The sequence below is a fragment of the Bos grunniens genome, chromosome 15 (genome assembly GCF_055505025.1).
Source record: "Bos grunniens cultivar Pamir isolate PY7600 chromosome 15, Bosgru_T2T1.0, whole genome shotgun sequence".
Taxonomy (NCBI): domain Eukaryota; kingdom Metazoa; phylum Chordata; class Mammalia; order Artiodactyla; family Bovidae; genus Bos; species Bos grunniens.
The window spans coordinates 63,296,070-63,303,417 of NC_141179.1; the positions used below are offsets into that span (position 1 = coordinate 63,296,070).

Below are 7,348 nucleotides of genomic sequence, written 5' to 3' on the forward strand. Positions count from 1 at the left end.
TTCAAGTTATTATATGAATACACATAATAATAAAAATACTAGCTTGGATGTCTGTTTGACAGACAGTTGCCAAATGGGGGTGAAATCTGAGGGATGGGTACTTGGCAGCTTCCATGAAATCAGGGTGATAAGGCTGACTCTTGTTTAGAAGCTCCTATTCAAGGTCTTTGTTTTGTTTCCACCCCCCTCAAACATGAAAAATTCTATTCACATACATACACAACCTTACATATACAGACATATGAAGTGTATTTTCTGTGCTCAGATTTACATCCACCTAAGACATTACCCAGTGAAAGCTCCATCAGTCACAGAAACTATTGCTGGGGAGGAGGGGAAATTTTATTTAGCTAATTTTTAAACAAATCTCAAACATTCCCCACATCTCCTGAAGCCTCGAGGGAGAATAATCAAGTCAAGCCCCATTGACTAGAAGAATAGTGAAGTGTGGAAAATGATTTCTCAGCGCTCCACGAGACCGCAGCTCCATTTAAATAACATGTTCATTATTCAGATGCTCAGGCTTCTTAACGGAGGCTCCTGTCCTGCCCCGGGGTTGCGCCAGCTTCTGGGACTCTGCAGCATCCTGGGCTAGCCTCTCACTTGTCCACATCACAGTGCAGTCCCAGGCACCACTGCTTGTCACAGCAAAGAGAGGTTTTAAGTAGCTAACTATTGTTTTCATTTTATAGATGAGAAGACTGAGTCTCTGATGAATGGTGTCCCTTTTTAGGGTCACACAGCCAGCCAGCTATTCTCACTCCATTTCTAATTTCTAATTTCTGAAAATATCTCATGTGCCAAAACTTTCCTCCACTGGTTCATTGTTAGAAGATGTGATTCTGACCAGCTAGACTATATGTAAGATGGATCTTTAAAAACAGGCTGCAAACAAACAAAGACAATAACAAGACCAGGAGACAAATTGCTGGGGGACATTAAATAAAATATACAAACAGACAGCATTTTCTGATTTGGGCAACTTATTTTGAGTACAACATAACTTCTTGTACAATCAACGTGGGACTATGTTTAGTGGTAGAGTAAGAAAGAAAACATCAGAAATGAGCAGAAAGCTAATTTTTTATTGAGTGCCCACTATATGCCATGCCCTATTCTAAGCACTCTACATGTTTCAACTCATTTCATCCTTACAACAATCCTATGATTCGGGCAGATGAAAAATCTGAATAACAAGGTCACATAGACAAACCTGAGAAGATGGAAAAGGAGCTTTGAGCTGTCTAAATGTGAAACGGGGAAAGGCAGACAGAGCTGAGTTTAAACCTCAGTTCAGCCACTTGCTAGCTCTGTGACTTTGGACAATAAACAACCTCTCTGAGCTTCAGAACTCTCATTTATTACAGAGGGATCGTAAAATCCGGCTCATGCACTTGCTGTAAGGGTTTGATGGGCTAATGCAGGTAAAACTCTTGTAGCACCTGAGCACTTAGCAGATGCTCAGTGAATTGCAGTTTGTTTTGGTCTCTTCTTCCACCTCTTCCTCTTCACCTCTTTTTCTGCTTTGCTGATTCTGCTGATGGTTTTCCACAGGGAAGCAGGCTCATTCATTTCTTCAATAAACATCTTAGTGACAGGCGCTCTTCTGGATGCCAGGGACAGAATGAGCACAAGACCGACACAGACCCTCCTAGACACTCACAGCCCCCCATGGCAACCATCAGCGGGAGGACCCCAGGGGCTGGCGCCTTTGCATGGGGTGGGTCCACTTCATTCTTCCCTTTACCTGTCTACTTCCCAACAGCATTTGAGCTGACATCAATCAAAAATTTTCAATGACTGGGGACACTATTGGGTTTACCTTTGGCTGGGCTTTAGTTGCAAAGCTCAGAACCACCAAAGCTTATATTCATCCTTTGCTGAGGATGCTGGAGCCCAAAAACAAACACAAGGCTCTCCCAAAAGACTAATAAATTAATTAGCTGTAATTAACTATTTTATTAATTTATTCTTAAGTCACCTAACATTTACCCAACTGCAGTAGAAGAGGACTTACCATTTAATCAGAGATTAGCAAACAGGGTTCATCTGATGAGTTAATTCTGATCAGAAGGCTGCAGCTGTCTGTGTTGAGAAGAATTCTGAGGCCAAGCCTAGGCTCAGTAAAGCCACAGTGGATTCATGGTGTCTGCCATAGACAAAGAAAGGAAAAGTGGTGGCTTCTTATTTGCTTCCCTAATAGTACAACCATCACCTCTTTCAAATGAGTCAACTGATTTGCACAAGGTCACACAACTAGTTGGCACTAGAGCAAGATCTAGACTTAAGGTCTCCTATCCAACATAATGAATAGTGTTGGAAAGAGATTAGATTATAATTCCAAGCTCTTCAAAATCAATTTTCCTGATCTTCCAGGATAGTGAGACTTAAAAAAAAAACAAAGTTAACTAAACTAAGCAAATGAGACAGCCCATTCTCTGTCTCACAGGTACCACCTTCATTCTCTTCCTTTGAGCTGGCAGAGCAGGAAGCCTGGTTCCCAATGCAACCAGACTCCATGCCTTCTAGGACAGCAACACCATCCATGCAGAAAGTGCCAAAGTAATACAGGTAGTTCTTCAGTTATCTAAGGCTGTGTAACAAAGAACTCCAGACACAATGGCTTAAAATCAGTAATTGTTACCATGATTCTATGAGCTAACTGGACTCAGCCTGATGGTTCTTCTGCTGGTCTGGCTTGGGGATTGCTCACGAAGTGGCCATCAGACGGCAAGTGGAGCTGGAGTTCTGTGGAGACTCAGCTGGGCTGGGATGGCTTTCTCACTCACACATCTGGCACCTTGTTGACCTTCTTGTGGGTTCTTCTTCCATGAGAAGAAATCCTCCAGGGCCTCTCCAGGTGGACCCTCTGCAGCAGGGTAACTGGGCTTCTTACATGGTAAGAGCACACAAGTGAAAGCTGCCAAGGTTTCTTAAAGCCAGAAATTTGCAGTGTCATTCCCGTCACGTCTTATTGATAGAAGCGAGTCACAGGTCCAATTCAGGTTCCAGGGAGGGGTGAAAGAGGACTCACAAGGGTACAAACACCTAGTCCCCTGGTCACAGGGGCAAGCTTGGGAGACAAGGTACCACCGGAATGAAAACAGCGGAAACGCAGCCTGGATCTCAGCTGCTCTATCAGGGAGCAGGCCACCCAACACAGTCCCTTCAGGATGCTGACTTCCATCTCCGGAGACTGATCCAGGGGCGACAAAGTTCAGGCGTGGGCAATGCCTGTTTCCTTCCTCTGCCTTTTTTCCCCCTCTCCTCCCACACTTCTCTGGGACATTATCTCTTCTTTGTCTTGTGGTGGAATTTGAAGGATGGAAAGTCTAACTGGCAATCAGATAGTGATTGAACAATCAGACAGTGGCATTGGGCCGAACTTTCATTAGGTTGAAAATCGTTGTGACAATCCAAGGGAAACTGTGTGGGATTGTTTGTAATTGACGGAAAGTTCCTTTTGCAGGAGTGGCAGGCCCTTCCACCTGCACAGAATGGTGTGCTTGCTCCTGGTCCCCTTCCTTGCCAGAGCTCATCAGGTCTCTAAGTTTTTTATCTTCTCCCTAAGAAATATTCAAATTGGAAAAAAAAATGTGATAATGAATAGTGTTGGAAAGAGATTAGATTATAATTACAAGCTCTTTAAAATCAATTTTCCTGATCTTCCAGGATAGTGAGACTTAAAAAAAAAAGTTAACTAAGCAAATCAAAGCAGTAAAAAGGAACAGCTTCAGGACATTTAGAAAACACTTTTACTCCATTCATAGATTTGAACCTAAGCAAATCCACTATTCCTAGCACAAGGAATACTTAAATCCCTTGTGCTCATCCTATGTTTGAAATATTCACAGGTGTATTGTTATCAGAAGTGTTCTGGCAGTGACTTTAATAAAGAGAAAGGTGTTTGGATTCTAAGATACTGAGTCTTCTGTTTTTACCATGTATTTTTCAAACTTGAGCAGGTCAATGAGAGAAACGTACTGCCCTCTATTGGACAGAGTCAGCAAAGTCGTCCCAGAATCTTTAGGAGAAAGCCACCTTTGGGGGGGCCGTCTTTTAACTGAGGCAACACAGGGCTCCCATTTAGCGTAGCCCAGGTAAAGCAGAAGTTAAAACATCAGACACATCCACAAAATAAGATTTGCATTTCTATGCTGTATCTGGCTATGGGTTTTCAGTTTTAACAAAGAGGAAAATGTCAAAATTTGTAAAATACAGGTTTTGGGGGAAGGTAAGAGTCAATAAATTTGTTAAATTGGAGAAGCCCTGGAGGAGGGCATGGCAACCCACTCCAGTATTCTTGCCTGGAGAATCCCATGGACAGAGGAGCCTGGTAGGCTACAGCCCATGGGATCGTAGAGTCAGACATGGCTGACGTGACTGAGCAGCAGCAAATTGGAGAATTGAGAATAGAACTATTTTATTCCTAAGCTCACTCAACACAGAAATGACTCAGCCCGTGTCACTAAGATGCTGTGTCCTGTGATGATATTATTACTTTGCTGAGTTTTAGTGAATCAGTCAAACTTCTATGCTTTCCTTCAGCAATATGATAATTTCCTATACTGAAATGATGCTCTCTTCTACAAATACCCATGACTATTATTGTTTTATACTGCCCAGGTCACCAATAGAATGTAAAGAAAAGCAAACCTGGGCTTTGCCTCTTCTGGGGGAACAATCAGCTCGAGAACTTTTGCGATTGCACCTTAAGGGAAGAGAAGAGGCTATTTTTGCTTACTTATAGGCAGCCAGAGCTGCTCAGAGCATTATAGATTTGCCTATGTTCTACTTTTTCTTCCTTTCAAAATTAGAGCACCATTTCCCCAAACACTTGTTACCGTTTAGGTCTTGCCTTAAAAATATTTTGAGAGGAATGGAATTAGATAAAAGAGGGTGAGTGAGGGAAAGGATTACAGAAGAGAAATTTTTCACTGTGTGAAGGATCTTGACATTTCGTAAAGTTGAGAATTGAGAAAAAAAGGTAATTCATCATTTTGACTCAGTACATTCCAATTCTAAGAATCTACCCACAGAAAAACTCACAGAAATACCCAGACTTAGCTACAAAGAGTCCACTGAAGCATTGCTATGATGAAAGCAAAGGAGAAACAACCAAAATACCTTGAATGGTGAGCTGGTAAATGACATGGAATTTACACAGTGGAATAATACTATGCAGACACTAAAACAGCAAGGAAGTTCTCTCTGGGCTGATGTGAAGATATTACCATGATAGGGTAAGTCATATTAACTTTGTGAATAACATAAGTTACAGAACAGAAGTACTGTCTGTTTCTCATTTTTGTAAGTAAAATTATATTGTTATTATAGTTTATTGCTTAAAAATAAACCTGGAAGAATAGACACCAATCTATTAACAAAGAAAGTCTCCAGGGGTTGGGATTATAAATGGTTGTTACTTCTTAATCAACCCGTATGCTTGGGCATTTTTTACCATTGACATATGGCTAACTTTTGTTATCCGAAAATACAGTTAATTTTTAAAAACCTGGATAGGTAGGTTTTCCTTTTGGCAGAAGACTGTCAGAAGCTACCCATTCATATGTAGGAAGCACTTCCTGTTAGTGCTCTAATGATGGAGTTAAATTGCTCAAGCAAATCACAAACAGAAAAGTCAGATGAAATAAAAGATGTAAATACAAGATGTGAAATACAAGATGTAAATACTTAACATATAACAGGTGCTCAATAAATGTTTGCTGAATCCTGGAATAAATGAATGAATGCAGAACTGCTTTCTATGGCGCACTTTTTATTTGCTACCTGTTTTTTTAAAATTATCTATAATCAGATGTGTTCCTTGTGAATAATATCTCCAACAGATTTCTCTGTTTACGGAATTCCCTTTTTCTTCTCTTATACATCTTCAGAAACTAAAATGGTCATGCAGGGGGAGGGGAATGGGCCATAAAAAAAAAAAACAAGGTTTTGACATGAGGGAAAAGGGATTTTCACAAACCACCAAAGTGCTACTTCTCTTGGAAGAAGTGCACCCTGGATATTTTCCAGCTGAATTCTGCAACAAAACCCAAGGAAAATGAACATTAATCTTTTATGAACTAAGCCCCCGAAAGAACAGGCTTTGAGTTCAACCCTAATTAGATTGCATCTCAATACAGAGAATCCTTAACGAATAAGGACACATAACAACACCGGCGAGCTCTCTGCTGGGACTGGCTCACAAATGAAGGGGCCGCCCAGGCCACTCTCAACTGCTCTCGTGCATTAGGGATACCCGACTTTACCTGGAAAATGCACGGTCATCTTGGATAGGAAGCAAATGGAATTTCCTCTAACTGAAATTCTTGGCCACCTGGCTACCTCCACGGCCATCTGGGGGTCTGTGGATAAATGAGAAGAGAAAGGGCAACAAGCAGGGCTTGTAGTGTGAGTTTAGCAAGTCAACAAGGTTTCTTTGCGCCCAGCAGAGCAGCCCACATTGACTGTGCTCAGAAACGAGATAACCTACAGATGTGTTATGTACTTGGGTGGGAGGCAGAGCACAGTGGAGTCTTAGAAAACTGGGTTCAAATCTCAGTGTGGCCTCTTTCTCCTCCTGAGGCCTAGAACAGGTTACCTTGCCTCTCTGAGCCATTGTTTCCTCATCTGTAAAATGGGAATCAAGGTACAGAATGGTGGGGAGGATTAAATGAAATGAACTAATCAGCTCTCAGCTTGTTAGTTGCTAAGACAGACCTTATTTTCCAACCACAGCCTCCCCCACCCCATTCTATTCTACAGCTTCCCCATTCTCTCTGAAAAACTACAGTGTAAGGTAATTGCAAAGATCCCCACATTACAGTCAAGGAACCTGGAAGTCGGCGAGGTGAGGTCTTTGGCGCAAACTGAGAGAACAAGGGAACCGCAAGGCTAAGATTTCTGCTCAAGTCTTCCCAGGTGGCGCTAATGGTAAAGAACCCACCTGCCAGTGCAGGAGACTTAAGAGACGCGGGTTTGATCCCTGGGTTGGAAAGATCCCCTGGAGAAGGACACCACAACCCACCCTAGTATTCTTGCCTGAAGAATCCCATGGACAGAGGAGGTTGGCAGACTACAGTTTGTGGGGTCTCCTAGAGTCGGACACCACTGAAGCAACTTAGCACTCACGCACTGCCTATCCCAAATCACATGCTGAATGAAGGATGTGACTCGGGCTGTCAAAGACAAAGGAATTACTGACGTTTGACATCTCAGAGAGCTCTGAATCCTAGGACCCTATGCATGCTCCGAGGTTACCAGAGAGAGGCCTCAGGATGGGCTGAGACTGAGCTGTTTGAATGGAGGGGTCAGGATTCCCCATCCCATGAAGCAATAGTTATGG

General features: G+C 42.4%; 1 long non-coding RNA gene across 4 annotated transcripts; it reads right to left on the reverse strand.

Annotated features, from left to right (window-relative positions):
- Window positions 1-324: 324 nt before the first annotated feature.
- LOC147358370 (uncharacterized) lies at window positions 325-6,890 on the reverse strand. Of its 4 annotated transcripts, XR_015142206.1 has the most exons (5): window positions 6,828-6,890; window positions 6,273-6,368; window positions 2,645-3,566; window positions 2,018-2,149; window positions 1,335-1,606 (listed from the first exon to the last, which is right to left on the reverse strand). It is a non-coding gene; the product is annotated as an uncharacterized LOC147358370 (long non-coding RNA). The 4 variants fall into 4 exon arrangements; XR_015142207.1 differs by lacking the exons at window positions 1,335-1,606; window positions 6,828-6,890 and adding an exon at window positions 325-885 and having other exon boundaries at window positions 6,273-6,407; XR_015142208.1 differs by lacking the exon at window positions 6,828-6,890 and having other exon boundaries at window positions 1,335-1,603; window positions 6,273-6,407.
- Between the last annotated feature and the right edge of the window lie 458 nt (window positions 6,891-7,348).